This window comes from Marmota marmota, unplaced genomic scaffold (assembly GCF_001458135.2).
Source record: "Marmota marmota marmota unplaced genomic scaffold, marMar, whole genome shotgun sequence".
Taxonomy (NCBI): Eukaryota; Metazoa; Chordata; class Mammalia; order Rodentia; family Sciuridae; genus Marmota; species Marmota marmota.
Window position 1 is genome coordinate 13869634 of NW_025999941.1, and position 16647 is coordinate 13886280.

A 16647-nucleotide genomic window follows, 5' to 3' on the forward strand; every position below is an offset into this window, starting at 1 on the left:
TCCCAGCACGCGCTGCAGACTCTAGCCGCGGGGCGATTTGCTGAATAAGCAGTGTTACCCTCCGTGCGACAAACCTCTCGCGTTTGAGTCCCCGTAGCCGATCCTCGTGCGATGGAAATCCTTCCTCCAGGTTCCGGAGCACCCCACTATTGCTGGAAATTCCTAACAAGATATCCTTTAGCCGTCCTGACTTGTCATACTCCCACACAGTGAAGCAGCACACGGGGGCAATGCACTCCCCTCGCCGCCATCTCTTGTTTCTTCCTTAAATGCTGAAAAAGAATTTGCTAGTATACTTGTCTTGTGTTTACTTTGTGGGAAGATATATAATTACAAAGATAATCTTTTTAGTGTATACATCATCAATTCATAACATGTATTATATCAAGAAATTTTATTTAATGATTTCATTTAAATTTTGAAGTTTATTAGCATAAAATCATGGTAATATCCTTTCTGAACTTTGTGTGTGTGATATAAATTTTTCATCTCCAAAGCTTGCAATATGTGCCTTATTTTTCTTAACTATTCCCACCAGAGGGTAGTCAATTTTATTAGAGTTTTACAAGAACCAGCTTCAGGCTTTATTGCTTTTATCATTTATTATCTATTTCAGTGACTTTTTTTAGTATTTATATTCTATTTCAACAACTTTCCTTAAATTTGTTTCACATCTATTGGTGCTGATGTTTAAATCACTGATGTGGGTTTGTCTCTGTGTCCTCTATTCTGTACCATTGGTCTACAAATCTATTTTGGTGCCAATACCATTCGGTTTTTGTCACTATTGCTCTATAGTACAGTTTAAGGTCTGGTATAGTGATCTTTCCATCTTCTAAGATCTTCTTGAATTTCTTTCTTTAGCACTCTGTAGTTTTCATTGTAGAGGCTTTTCACCTCTTTCATTAAGTTGATTCCCAAGTATTTTATTGTATTTGAGTCTATTGTAAATGGAGTAGTTTTCCTAGTTTCTCTTTCAGAAGATATGCCACTGATATACAGAAATACCTTTGATTTATGGGTGTTGATTTTATATCCTATTACTTTGCTGAATTCAATTAGGAGTTCTAGAAGTGGAATTTTTTGGATCCTCTAGGTATAGAATCATGTTATCAGCAAATTGTGATAGTTTGAGTTCTTCTTTTCTTATCTGTATCCCTTCAATTTCTTTCATCTAATTGCTCTAGCTAGATTTTCAAGAACTATGTTAAATAGAAGTGAAAGAGGGTATCTCTGTCTTGTTCCCATTTTTAGAGGGAATACTTTCAGTTTTTCTCCATTTAGAATCATGTTGGCCTTGGGCTTAGTTAGCTTTTATAATGTTGAAATATATTCTTGTTATCCTTAGTTTTTCTAGTGTTTTGAACATGAAGGGATGTCAAATCTTAATCACGTCAGATTAGGCCCCAACTTCCATAACAAGACTCCGACAGCAAAAGAAATAAAATCAAGAATCAATAAATGGGACAGATTCAAACTGAAAAGCTTCTTTTCAGCAAAAGAAATAATCAGTGAGGTGATGAGAGAGCCTACAGAATGGGAGCAAATTTTTACCATATGCACATCAGATAGAGCACTAACCTCTAGTATATATAAAGAACTCAAAAATATTAACACCAAAAAAAAAAAAACCCCAAATAACCCAATCAATAAATGGGCCACGGAACTGAACAGACACTTCTTAAAAGATGATATACAATCAATTAACAAATATGCAAAAAAATATTCAACACCTCTAGCAATTAGAAATGCTAGAGTTGGCCACTCTAAGATTTTATCTCACTCCAGTCAGAATAGCAGCTCTTAAGAATACAAACAACAGGGCTGGGGATGTGGCTCAAGCGGTAGCGCGCTCGCCTGGCATGCGTGCGGCCCGGGTTTGATCCTCAGCACCACATACAAAGATGTTGTGTCCGCCGAGAAATAAAATAAATAAATAAATAAATAAATAAATAAATAAAAAGAATACAAACAACAATAAGTGTTGGTGAGGATGTGGGGGAAAAGGCCCACTCATACATTGCTGGTGAGACTGCAAATTGGTGTCACCAATATGGAAAGCAATATGAAGATTCCTTGGAAAACTTGGAATGGAACCACCATTTGACCCAGCTATTCCACTCTTTGGTTTATACTCAAAGGACTTAAAAACAGCATAGTACAGTGACACAGTCACATCAATGTTTATAGCAGCACAATTCACAATAGCTAAACTGTGGAACCAACCTAGATGCCCTTCAGTAGATGAATGGATAAAGAAATTGCAATATATATACACAATGGAATATCACTCAGCAATAAAAGAGAATAAAATCATGGCATTTGCAGGTAAATGGATGGATTTGGAGAATATCATGCTAAGTGAAGTAAGCCAATCCCAAAAAACCGAATGCTGAATATTTTCTATGATATGTGGATGCTGATCCATAATGAGGGTAGGGAGAACATGAGAGGAATGGGGGAACTTTAGATAGGACAAAGGGGAGGGAGGGGAGGAGAGAGGGATAGGGGTAGGCAAGATGGAGGAATGAGATGGACATCATTACCCTAAGTAAATGTATCAAGATATAAATGGTGTGACTCTACTTTGTGTACAACCAAAGACATGAAAATTTGTAATCTATATGTGTACTATAAATTGAAATCATTCTGCTGCCATGTATAATGAATTAAAATAAATAAGTAGGTAAGTAAGTAAGTAAATAAATAAATGTTTTTTAGATTTTCTTCTTTTCTAAGTATTTAAATTTATACATTTCTCTGTAAGTACTGCTTTAGCTACAACCTCAAGGTTTAATATGTTTCATTGTCATTATCAGTCACTTCTAATTTTAATTCTTATGATTTTCTGAAAATGTGAGGGTTACAGAATTACTTAGCTTCTAAATATTGGAAAAATCTCATAACTTTGTTACTGATTTAAACCTTAATACTACTCTGATGAGAAAACAGACTGTATAGTTTTAAACTTTCAAAACTTATCAAGAAGTAGTTATGTCTAGACATATGGTCCATTTGCTAAACATAAAAATGTATATTCGTCAGTTGGAAAGTGTAAGGTCCTATATATTACAAATTAGATTGAGTTTATTAAATGTAGTATTTGAGACTTCTACATGTTTACTGACTTTGTCTTCATGTTCTATTAATTACTAGAAGGGACATGCTAAAATTCTAAGGCTGAAGACTAAGTACATGTCTTCTTTCCTGCTGTATTTACTTTTTATTTTAAGACTAGGCAATTTACATGCATACATATAGCTATATTTGTTTCTTTTGGCTATTTTTTGTATGGTATTTCTTCTTTATATAATTTATTTTTAATCTTTATATGTTTTTACATTTAGATTTACTTCATATTTTGACTTATGATGATATCATTTTTATAATCTAATCTGATAATCTTTGATTTGAAACTGAAGCACTTAGTCATTTCATGTTAATATAATTACTCTTATATTTGTGTTCAAGTTACCATCTCAATATGTTCTTTGTCCCTCAGTTCTTTGTTCCCCAATAATACATTTATCTTTAATTAATCAAATACATCTTAACTGTTTCATTTTCTCCCTCTGTCAGCTCATTAGTTAAATATTCTTGAACTGTTTCTCATAGAAAATAAAATATGTTCTCGTGACTTATTAGAATCTATTATAATTAACTATTTTACCCTATCTGGATAACAATACAATATTACTTTAACTTTGTTTACCTCACTCACATTTTATGTATTACTGATGCCTTTTATTGTAATATTATATGTATTTAGTTTTCAAGCTTATTGTTGTGGAGAATTTCCAAAGTATAAAAACTTAGACTTAATAATGAAACAAAGCCTCCATGATCATTAGCTCATGGACAATTTTGTTCCATTTCTACACCATCTACTTTTCCTTCAGTCACAGTATTTTAAAACAAACCCCAAATAACATATCTTATTTCTTTGAACTATTTCAGTACACATTTTTAAAAGACAAGTAGGCATTTAAAAACATATGCCCGTAAGATCATCATCAAACATACAAAAATAACAATGTCAGTATACCACTAAATACTCAGTGTCAAAATTTTAAATATCTCAAATGTCACAATACCTTTTACATATATTTATGAATCAAGATCCAAATAAGTTCTGCCCATTGTGATTGATTACTGTGTGTCTTTTAAGGTGCATTTACTCTATTTAACTTATCAGTTACCCTCAATCTTTTTCCCCTTTGCTATTTCATTAAAGAAAGTGGCTTATTGGAACTAAACTTTTCCACTATCAATATTTTTCCATAGTATTGTATTAAATAAGATTCTCCCTATCTGTAATTTCTTCTTGTTAGTAGTTAAATATAGAAGCTTAACCAATTTTTTTTTAATATTTAGGTTTTAGTTGTAGTTGAACACAATACCTTTATTTTATTCACTTAGTTTTAGGTGGTGCTGAGGATTGAACCCAGAGTCTCATACATACGAGGCAAATGCTCCACTGCTAAGCCACAACACCAGTCCCCAAGCTTAACCAAATTTATATCCATTCATTTTGTTAAATTTGTAGCATATATTTGGAAGGGCTACCTCATGACTAGCGTATGTGTGTTTCTTCCTCAGGAGGTATACCATTTCTGGCTTTATTGTTGTAGTATTTACAGCCATTAATGTTCAATCCTGAATCTATTGATTAGGTTCTTGTTTTAAAAAATGATATTATGATTTTTTTGTTTATTAGCTAGAATAATATTTTCAGGAGAAAAGCCTGTTTACTTCATGGTAAAAGAAATGCAGGATACATGCTTGATATGTACATTTTCTGAAATAATAAATTGGTTTACTAACGTCTTCCCCATGATAACTAATATATTATTATCATCATGATGAACTAGTGAATGTAAAATATTTGGTATGTTTTAATTCACCTCAGTTACTATCCCAATGGATGCTAAAATTGTTCCATCTTGAATTGTTTGACAGGAAATAAAACTCCATTACACATTACTTTGATTGTTTTGAATTCTCTATATTTATTTATACTCACATATACTTATCCTTTTTTGGTTCTCTTAATGACTTCCTGCATTGCCATGATTCCATATGAAACCATTTCACTCTGACTGAGGAGCTCCCTTTAATAGATTCAGTGTAGACACGCTAGTATTTAATTCTCTTAGTTTTAATTATTATAAAAATATCTTTTTTGAAATATATGTTCACTGGGTACAAAATTCAAGATTGGTAATTATTATATTGGTACTCTTTGTCATTTAATTGTTTTCTAGCTTCCATTGTTTCTATTTAAAAATAAGATGAAGTCCAATTGGTATTCAGTTGAAAATGTGTCTTTTTTTCCTTTGGATGTTTTTAAGATTCTTTCATTTGTCTTTGATTTTTAAGAAATTTTACTATAATATGCCTCCATGTTTTATTTGATTTTCTTTGCTTATACAATTTCTTGAATCTGTGGCTGAATATCATTCACTAATTTTGAAAAATTCTTGGCCAGTATCTCTTCAAATATTGTCTCTGACCCATTTTCTCTCTAATCTCTTTCCCGGTCTTTATTACCCAGTCCTTTAGATTATCCCATAAGTCTCTTATGAAATTGTATTTATTTTTATCTCATTTTGTTTGGCTTTTCCTGATCTGTGCTTCAATCTAAGTATTTTCTACCAAACAATCTTATGTGCCACTATTCCTTTCTTCTGATACGTCTAACCTGCGGCTAACCCCATCTATTGAGTTCTTAATTTCGTTTACTATAATTTTAAGTTGTTCATCTGATTCATTTGATGATTTCTAGATCTGTGCTGAAATTCTCTATGTGTTCTTGAACTTATTAATCAGTTGTTTGAAAATCTATGGCTTAAAACTCCAACATTTGAATCACTTCTGGATTTATTACTTTGCGCAGTTTTTCTCTGTTTTTGGTAATTTGATCATTTCTTCTTGTTTCCTGGCATGTCTACTACTTTGTAGAAAATGACAAGTTCAATATTTATGGAAACTGTACAAGTTTTTAATTATGTTATCTTCTTCCAAAGATGTTTGATCTTCTTCTGGCAGGCATAGAGAGTGCAGAAGGTCATCTTCATCATACTAAGGCTGGTATAGTTCCAGACTATCCTAATCATAGGATCTAGCTTTTCAGGGACCCAATTAAGAACACTGAGTATTTATCAGTTTCCTACATCCTTAGAAGGCCTGAACTTTGTAAGACGCTGCCATGATCTCTGCTTTGTATTTTTATTATGTTATTAGAAGTTTTGAACTTTATATTGTTGTTCCTTCTTGGGGGGTATGAAACAAGTCCTCAGGTAAACATAAGAAGCTGAACACAGTTCTCTGTGGCTCCATTTTCTCTGGGATCTTGGTTCTTCAAGTTCTGGTTCTCTTGGTAGCCTTGAACTCCACTGATGAGGAAAAAACTAAGTATTTAAGCTATTTCAATTTTAGAAAATAAAATTTCCAGGTGTGTTCCTTGTTCCATATATTCATGCTTTTATTGTCCATGATTTTTTAATGTTATTAAAAGCAAGTCATATTATCATTGTCTCAATATGATCACAAAGTAACATATAGTAATGGAACAAAGAAGTATTGACCTTCACTAGGCAGTCAACCCTCAGATAATGTCAGGAAATCTGGAGCTTTCTCAAGTAAGAATATGGAAGAGAAAGGAGATGTGTTATTTATCACAGACAATACTCAGCACAATTTTATTGCTCCTTGGGGGAATCCAAAGCTTTTAAAGATGCTATTATTATTTGGAAGCCCTCCAGAGAGCACTAAGTATTAAAAATAGCACCTGTACTCTGCTAAGTCAAATCACCTGTTTATTACCCAGAGTGAGGAAAAATCATTTAATAAAATATTACAGATACTTGCTCAAAATCTTGCACACAATTCACACGCTCAGAAAAATTAAAAGAAATATGTATGCCTAGCTTGATACATATTAAATGTGGGGCAGACAGAGATCATTTAACTTTTTTTAAAATTAAAGACATCAAAGTGTTTTAAAAAGTCAAAATAGAATTTCCAAAGTAGCATCATCTAATCTTACTTGCTCAGTATCTACATAAAGAAAACTTTACATACATAATGGCCACTGATTCCTGACACCCCCTCCCCCCAGCCCCCTTTGGAGAGTGTGCTCTTCCTTCTAACTTTGGAAGACAGATATAGGAATGTGATCCAGTCTGGCCAATCACTGTTCCATCCCATTGGCCACAATTACTGGTTCAGTAATGAGCATGTAATCCCAGTTATCCCAATGAGACTCCATAGTTGGATTTTATTAAACTATTAGAAAAAGAAACACTACTGGTTTGATCAAATGATAGAAGGTTCAATATGGTGATCACCAACAAAGAGGTCCTAACTAAAACTTTTCGGTTCCAGGAGTCAATAAATGTCCTTTATTTCTAAAGGCAGTTTAGTAAGACTAGGTTTCAGAACTGCAACCAAAAGTCTTCACTATAACAAAAAATATGTAACAACCAAGCCTGTCAAGAAGAAAGATCAACACTGGGGTTTACAAACAAAAGTCTAGCTACTGATAGAAAAATGCAATGGTGTTAGGAATACTTCTTATATAGATGAAAAAGTTTATTCCAGTCTACTGATGATGTTTTACTTTCCCACCTCCCTTAACATGATGCTCAAGGAATAAGACCAGAAATTTATCAAGAATATCAACTAATGGTTCTATTCTTACAGTTCCAAAGTAAGCTAATTATTGGCATTTTAACCATATACTTATAGATGCTTAGTTATTTGGGTATGGAACAAGGTATAAAATGTTCTAAGGAAGAAGGAAATCTTTACATGTTTTATGCTTTCAAATTCAGTCTTCAGCTTTGGCTTAGTTACAATAGTTGCTGATGGTAGCTACAAGTAGTATTCCTAGGAGAAAGGATGCAAATAAAATAAGAATTCCTCAGCATTTTTGTCCTTCAAGTAGATACAGACTCAGGCATGTGAACATACTGAGGATCATACATTTCTACTGATGGCATTTAATTAGAAGTAAAGTAAAATGTGCAGGACCAGAATTTTAAATATTAGTTTAATAACCTTTATACACCTAATTTCTGAACGATTTTCTTCCTCTCTGGAGAGGCATCTAATGTCAAACAGTGGTATTAAGGTGAAATTAAGGTGAGTCATGGTAACTGAAAAGCCATGAGGCAGGCACATGACAGAATTATTAATTTTAAAATATATGCGAAATACTCCCTTCCCTTAAAATATGCCCTGCCGATATATGCTGAACTTTGAAGTGTGGCTTTATATCCCTCATTCACAACTAATCACTGTCTCCAGGAGGAACAGATTTCAAGAGAAATATAGTCATTTCAAAAAGAGAAATATAGCCATTTCAAAACCCCAAAGTAAATGAGAAGTTAAAAGAAAAATGACAAGGTTGTTGATTATTTAAAGTAGAATTTTCAGTGTGCCAATCATGGTTCAGACCACATTGTGACCATGCCAAAATTCATCAAGGTAGTAATTTTCACACTTTTTAAAAATATATGACCCTACTGCACAAAAGTATTTATACATCTTTCTTATCTGTAACATGACCATTTACATAAAAATACAAGCCCCTACCCTATTAAATGAACTCATATTTTCTCTTCTATTGAATTTCACTAAAAATAAATGATGCTCACAAATCCCTAAATTGTTTTCACAAACTCACAACTTTCTAATAGCTCACAACTTGATGCAAAGCATACAATTCGGCCTAACTCTAACACATATGTTTTAGATTGAAAGATATATGCAAATCATTGTTATCACTAATTTCAGATTAAGACTTCCTGAAATGAAATGAAATCAACTCTAGATACACAGTGCAAGTTCTTAGACTGTTCATTAACTTGACCAAATATCTCCATAAGGCATTTGAAGTGAGATGCCTCATTCAAAGTATGTTTCTCTAAACATATTTTGAAGCAACCCAAAGCAAACTCACCACCTCAAATCTGGATCCAAAGATATTATCTTTTAATTATTTTAACTATATGTCTCTTAAAAAGTCAGTGAAATAATACCATGATATAATATTCTAATATAACAAAGATCCCACTATCTGTTCTGTTTTACCTTGTGGTATTAAATGCCATTTGATTATCCTTTCTGTGGGAGGGAGGAGTTTCCTTAATGAGTTCTAGAGGAGGACAATGATTTGATGAATGAAAAATATGACATGCAAAACAAATATGCCTCATTCCATACCTACATACATACATAACATCATTTGGGTCCCCAGATTTTCCTAAAGCTCAAGTCTCATGATTTCTCCCCTTTCTGATATTTTCTTTTACCCTGGAGGCAGATATGAAGAATGAATATTTCCTTACCAGACCTGCAATTAACTGAAAATTCCAGTTCCAAATGCCTTTGCTCCATTTTTAAGATGTAACCTGTGCTTCTATTTAAAGGTTTTCCTTTATTAATTTCTGCCTAAGAATTTACATGTTGGCATGTTTGAAAATAAGCCCGGCAGGGAATAAATTGGACATGTTGTTCACCATCAACATGACAGTCTGATGATGGGTGTATGGGTTTCCTGTTGACTCCCATGTCACATTTGCTAAATTACTGTTGAGACCACAGGGTTGGCACAGTTTATGAAATTTTTTGTCTTCTTTCTTTCTGCTTTACAGATCATTCATAATCAGACACGGGATGGCAGGTGGCAGGGGTACAAAATAGTGCAAGCCCATTTTTATTGTTGCTCAAAGTACAAAACAAATGGCATGATCTTCAAAGATCAGGGTAAATCTGTGAGGTGAAAAGCAATGCCCATTTCAACATGGCAGGTTCAGCATTCTGACCCAAATGGGCCACTCTAAACCCTGTGGCTCTATCAATGGTGTTTTTCTCAAATTTGTACTTAAAGGTAGAAATTCATCACACTTATGCTCAGCCACCCTTAAGAAGACGCTTGAGTGCATAGGGGTGTGTGATATAGACATAAAACCTATAGAACTGTTGTCTAGATTGAATGAGCAAGCAACTATGCCTAGCTTCCAAAATATGTGAAGGTGCCTTAATAATTTCAAAAGGGTGTAGTGAATAGTTGGGACTGCCGGCATCCTCTTTTTAAGGGAGACAGGGTTGGCCACGCTGCTTAGCACAATTTTGGAAGGAGGCATGACACTGGCTCGTGATGCTTGTTAGAAATTCCTATTCCTTCATTTTTTGTTCTCTCGCTCGTCCTTCCCTTACTTCACTGCTATATGGGCAAGAGAAAAAGACTAGAAAGACAAGGGGGTGGTAAACGAAGAGAGAGGGGGAAATGGCACCTGGTGTTTGTAGATGTTAGTTAGCACCTGGGCAATAATCAGTCATGTGCCTTCCTTAAGCCAGCATCTTATAAGACCCCAAATGGAGGAAGTAGAAGAAACCGTGGCACAGTTAGGGCAGTGTTTTTTGAACTTTAACATGGTTACAAATCACCCAGAGTCTGGTTGAAATGTTGATTCTGATTATGAAATGAGGCCTCATATTCTGCACCATCCAGGGCTCTTGTTAAAAATGCCAACTCAAATCCTGCATTTCTGTTCTTAGGGAAACCCAAACTGGCATCCTCTGTAAGGGCCCATTGCTACTTCTTAGGTCTGAGGTGGCAGCCTACGCTGGCCTTTTTCTTTACAGGTATCTCACTTGCTGTCTTTTGAAAGTTGCCTCTAGGACAGAGAAACAAACCATGACATAGTCAAAAAAAAAAAAAAAGCACTGGCTCTAGAATCAGAAAGATTTGAGTAGGAATCTGAACTCTGCCACTTATTTACAGTCTGTGTGACTGTAGATGACTTTTTTTTAACCCCCCTGGGGGTTCATGTTCTCCACCTACAAACAAGGCAAGCATTTTCCTGACTCTGAACGCTGTTAGAAGAAACAAATGAGATCATGTGCACAACATGGTAGATTCATTTATGGAATGAATGAATGAAGAGTCTAAAGCACACCAATTCCATCCATAGGTAATAAAAAGGGATGTAGAGTGCTACAATGAATATACATTTATTTTTATTCAGAGTAAGACTCTGGATTTTTCTTAGATCCACAGCTGTGGGTTGTATACAGTTCTAAACACATTATGCCAAACATCTTTCTCCATTTCCAGTATTCTGATTCCAGAAAGCCTGTCTCTGATCATGCTTTTAATAATGACAGAATCCAGGCTTTTAAAAATATTTCTTGTTCTATCTAATGGAAATAATACATGGGAATCTTCCTTTCTCCTAATTAATTCAGCTCCTACACTTGCTCTTTTTCGCGTCTCTGGCTATTTCCAATGACAAACTCTCCTTGTTCTCAAGTTGCTTCTTCCAGTCTATTTTCTCCAACTTAAGTCAGCCTCCCCTTTGCTTGCCCTACAAATAAGGCCAAAAAGTAACCCCACCTGCCCATGTTGCCTGCTGGTGAATCTGAGTTCCTCTAGGGGAATCTAGAATATAAACTCTAAGCTAACCAGAGGAATAAACCAAAAAACTGCTAATGCAAATCTTCCCCAATCCTCCCACTTCAGTAGACAGACCCAAGTACTTGACTTTCCAGGGCTTACTAAGGAAAAAAGTAGGTGGGGCTCTTTTATTGAGTATAATAGAAACAAACCAACTAACAAAAATACAAAATAAATGGGAAAAAAACATGAAATGGTGGCATAACATGATACTAAAAGAGCTATACAAATTTAATGCAATTTCTATTAAAATTTCAAAAATTGTCTTCATAGAAATAGAAAAAGGAATCCTGAAATTCATTTGGAAAAATGAGAGGCCAAGAATAACCAAAGAAATCCTTAGCAAGCAAAATGAAACAGGAAGCTTCAAATTTTAAATTATACAACTATAAAATTAGACTTAAGTAATACTACTACAGTAACAAAAATAACATACAATTGGCCCCAAAACAGACATGAAAAACAATGGAACAGAATAGAAGACCTAGAGAAACCCACATAAATATAGCTATTTCAAACGAGACAAAGGCACCACAAACATACATTGGAGAAAAGATGGCCTCTTCAACAAATGGTGCTAGGAAAACTGGAAATTCATAGGTAGCAGAATGAAATTTAACCCCTATCTCTCATCAGGCACAAAACTCAACTCAAAGTGGATCGAAGACTCGGGCATTAAACCAGAAACCATACACCCACTAGAAGAAAAAGTTGACCAAAATCTCCATCATGTCAGCTTAGGAACTGAATTCCTCACTGAGACCCCTAAAACACAAGAAGCGAAATCAAGAATCAATAAATAAAACAGCATCAAATTCTTACAGAAAAAGAAACAATCAAGAGTCTGAAGAGAGAGCCTACAAAATGCGAGAAAATTTTTACCTCCTACACCTCAGATAGAGCATTAATCTCCAGCATATATAAAGAACTCAAAAAACTTAATACCAAAAAAAAAAAAATAGCCCAATAAATAAATGAGCAAATGAATTGAATCAACACTTCACAAAAGAAGAAATATGAAAGGTCAACAAATGTATGAAAAAATGTTCAACATTTCTAGCAATTAGAGAAATGCAAATTAAAACTACACTGAGATTTTATCTCACTCCAGTCAGAATGGCAATTATCAAGAGTACAACTAATAAAAAATGTTGGTGAGGACTCATACATTGTTGGTGGGACTGCAAATTGGTGCAACTACTCTAGAAAGCAGTATGAAGATTCCTCAGAAAACTTATAATGGAACCACCATGTGACCCAGTTAGCCAACCCCTCAATATATACTCACAGGACTTAAAATCAGCTTACTATAGTAACACAGCTACATCAATACTTATAGAAGCTCAATTCAAAATAGCTAAACTATGGAATGAACCTAGGTACCATCTACAGATAAATGGATGAATAAAATGTGGTGCATATACACAATGGAATATTACTCAGCCATAAAAAAGAATGATTTTATGACATTTGTTGGCACCTGGATGGATCTGGAGACTATTATGCTAAGTAAAATAAGCCAACCCCCCTTCAAAAAAAATGTCAAGTATTTCCTCTGATATGTGGATGCTGACATACAACAGGGGGAGGGGGAGAAAAGAAATTCAGTAGATTATACAAAGGGGAAGGAAAGGAAGGAAGGGGGAAAGGAATAGGAAAGACAGTGGAATAAATTTGATCCAACTTTCCTATGAATACACCACAATGAATCTCCACACCAAGTACAATCACAACACTGAGATTCTAATTAGAATAAGATATTCTGTTTGCATAAATATGTTAAAATATACTCTGCTGTCATTGTATCTAAAAAGATAATTAAAAAAAAATAATGGCATAGTTGCTTCATCTGCCTCCATGACTACCTTTGACAATTCTCAGGACAGAGGGAACTGGGAGAGGATGGGTAACATAACTCCTAAGGATCATGCCTTGCCCCTTCTGGGTCACATCATGACTTCTGTTTATGTGATATTAAAGGAGAGACAAGCTAACCACCGAAGTGCTAACTCATGACAAGAATCATAGATCATCCAGGGATTCCTGCCCTTGCCATCATCTCCTCTGTCTCGGGATCTGTGCCTCCCTGGTCCCTCTCCTCCAAGTTGGTACAAAAAAGAAAAGGGCCTGCCTCCCATTTTAGTTCATTTCCATTTCAGACTGAATCAGAGGCATGAATTATTATTGACTCATCTATCTTCTTAGATTGAATAACATGATACTGCCATATTTGTAGCTCAAATTCAGCAATTTTAAATGATTCAACCTCATAACCTGTTAAGAGTGATGAAGTTTACTATCACAAATAACTAGACCATTTGTGTGGCTCAGTTATGCTGACTAAATAAAGTTATCTCAAATTTATTCACTCCAAAGTTGCATATTTTAAGCTAAAACATACTGAGTGTGGTCCTTACCCCCATTTCTCATATTTCTAAGGCAAGAGAAATTCAACATTCTTTAGAAAATGTCTCACCTCAAGCAGCAACTATCAATCAGAATCACTGTGCCTTTACTTGGTAAAAAGCATAAGAAAAATACAAAAATAAATGAAACATCATTTTTGCCCCTAAGGAATAACTGATGTAGCCAGAGAAAGAAGAGAGAAGAATGCAAAAAGGTGAAGAATGAAGCAACAATATACGAAATGTCACAAGACAGACCATGATCATTTGCTAAATGAGCAGAATAGAAAATAAGTGCAGTGGGTCGAGAGGCAGGAGCAATCACCTAGAATCTGATTTGAGCCACTTTCCATCTAATTTAGCTCATCAATCACTGCACCCTCCCACCTACTTACTGTGGGAAGTTATCACAGAAAATGAAAATCGCCTCTCTGCCTAATCGTAACTCCTGGAGATGTATACCCAGTAGGTCTCAGACCACTCCCTCTCATTTATCGGGTCCATCTCAGAAAAGGACTGGAGAACGGGAACATTTATACTGGACACTTTTCTCTCCTGAAGATGAAGTCTGCATGACATGAGAGAGAGAACCGAAATTTTATGTTATGTGTCCAATATAAACTACAGCTAACTGGTAGCCTAGTACCTTTTCTGACTCTATGACCCCTCTTAGTTCAAATTTCAACCCTCCTGGGCAGTTGGCCAGAGTCAAAATGGATGTAGATATAGGTATATTACATAAACCTACTTAAATACAAATGAGGCCACATCAATACCTCACAACCACGGATGACTTCAGTTATTCTTTTGTTTTCTGACTCACAGACCTTTCCATGTTGCCTGCTCGTCCATTCTGCTGAGGACCCCAGTCAAGGACAGTGCCTACCCATAGACCCTGCTTCTAGTACCCTGCAGGAGAAGGGAGCTTCCTTGCCCAGGGAGCCATAGTTGCAAGATATGCAAGGCTTCAGTGGTCCTGGTATCTTCAGTGCTCCCAGGACTAAGGCCATATTGGGGTGCTCCATGCAGAAATGCCAGTTGTGCTCTTCTCCTCAACACTGTCTCCCTCTATGACCTGGGCCCAATAAAGGTCACTTACACCCAAGGAAATAGGGCTCTTTAAAGATCTGTCAATTTTACCTACAAAATATCCCTCTAGTCCTCCCCTTCTCTCAATCTCAACAGATATCCTGTCAGTTAAAGATAAACCACCATCACCTCCTATGTGGTCCTCATCCATGTCCTGCCCTTAAGGTCAATTCTTGCCTTCTCAATCCATTTAGAACATAGCTACAGAGAGACCTTATAAAAACATAAAATGGATCATATCTCTCTGAGCTTAAAACCCTTTATGCCTTCCCATTTCACTTAGAATAAAGTCTAAGCTCTTTGCCCTGGCCTAGAGGACATCCTGAGAACTGGCCCAAGTCTTTTTCTACAGTAGACTATCTAGTGGCAGCAGGATAGGAAATGAAATCCTACTCCACTGCTTACCATGAGAGACCTGCATCAGGATTCCAGGTCCTCTGCTCACCATGTGAACTGTGCAGCTTTGGGCCAGCCATTTGCCTTCCCTGGGCTTCAGTTTCCTCACATTCAAAATTGGAGACTTCCTTGCATTGTTATGAGAAGTATAGTGGGACAGTACCTGTTACAGGCTAAGAACAGTGTCATTTCATGGTAGGTGCTTTACAGAAGTAGTGAGCCTGGTCTGCCTCCCCTTCTTCAAACATCTCTCCAACCTCAAGTCCTACTATCCATTGCTCTTTCTGCTTGGAGTGTTCTTGTTCTCCCTCTCTACTCAGTGTATGGTTATATCTCCTCCTCTCTCTTATATCACCTCTGTAGAATGAGCTTCCCACACTAACTGATCTCCATGGGGATTCTCTCCACTTCACTCTGTCATTCTCCATTGCAACTCTTTATTTCCTGTAGAGCACTTGCATGCCATGAAAAACTAATTATTTACTTTGTTTGGCTATTCACTTGTTTGCTGTCTTTATCCTTCATGAGAATTTTTTTGTTTGTTTTTATCATTGAATTCCCAGAACCTAGAATATTGCCTTGAATCAGGGCTCCTCTGTGATCTACGGTTATTATGCTGTTATTATTTATATTGTTAAGAGCAAGCTAATGGATGAGCATTATTGAGTCCCTCATCTCATGGTCCATCCTCTCATGGGAGTCCCCTCTCTGTTCCCTGGATCTCAGATCAACTCTCTAGTACTAGGTTGGCAAACAGACAATGAATTCTTTATGGGGCAATCTCCCCAACTCCATTGAAGGAACATCTAAGCTTCTTTTCAAAGTCTCTCTCCCCTTTAGGCACATGCTTAGCAAACCAAATTTTGAATACTCTTTTTGCCTTAATCAAATTTTCACTCTCCATGTGTGTTTAGTTCACACACTTATATGTAAGTTTAGATGTTGGCTTAGCCCAGATTTCACAAAAAATACAACCTAAGATAAAATCTTACAACCTGTAAGGTGTGGAAGAAAAGCAAATACAAAGGTGCGTTTCTTTTTTTTTTTTTTTTGACATTTTTTTATTGGTTGTTCAAATCATTTACAAAACTCATGACTATATCATCTTTCATACATTTTGATTGTAAGTGAGTTATGAACTCCATTTTACCCAATACAATTGCAGAATCACATCAGTTACACATTCACATTTTTACATAATGCCATATTAGTGATTGTTGTATTCTGCTGCCTTTCCTATCCCCTTACTATCCCCCTCCCCTCCCCTCCCATCTTCCCTCTCTACCTCATCTG

At 35.6% G+C, this 16647-nt stretch overlaps 1 protein-coding gene across 9 annotated transcripts in view; it reads right to left on the reverse strand.

Annotated features, from left to right (window-relative positions):
- Window positions 1–16647, reverse strand: part of Fhit (fragile histidine triad diadenosine triphosphatase) — a 1420772-nt gene that overhangs the window by 1152549 nt on the left and 251576 nt on the right. For 2 of the 9 annotated variants that reach the window (XM_048801197.1, XM_048801201.1), the window contains exon 3: window positions 7858–7890. The exons of 5 other annotated variants lie outside the window; for them this stretch is intronic. The gene's annotated coding sequence lies outside the window, so the exon portion shown is untranslated. Of the gene's footprint in view, window positions 1–7857; window positions 7891–15363; window positions 15518–16647 lie in introns of all 9 variants that reach the window. 2 more of the 9 variants (XM_048801198.1, XM_048801202.1) reach the window with 1 other exon arrangement.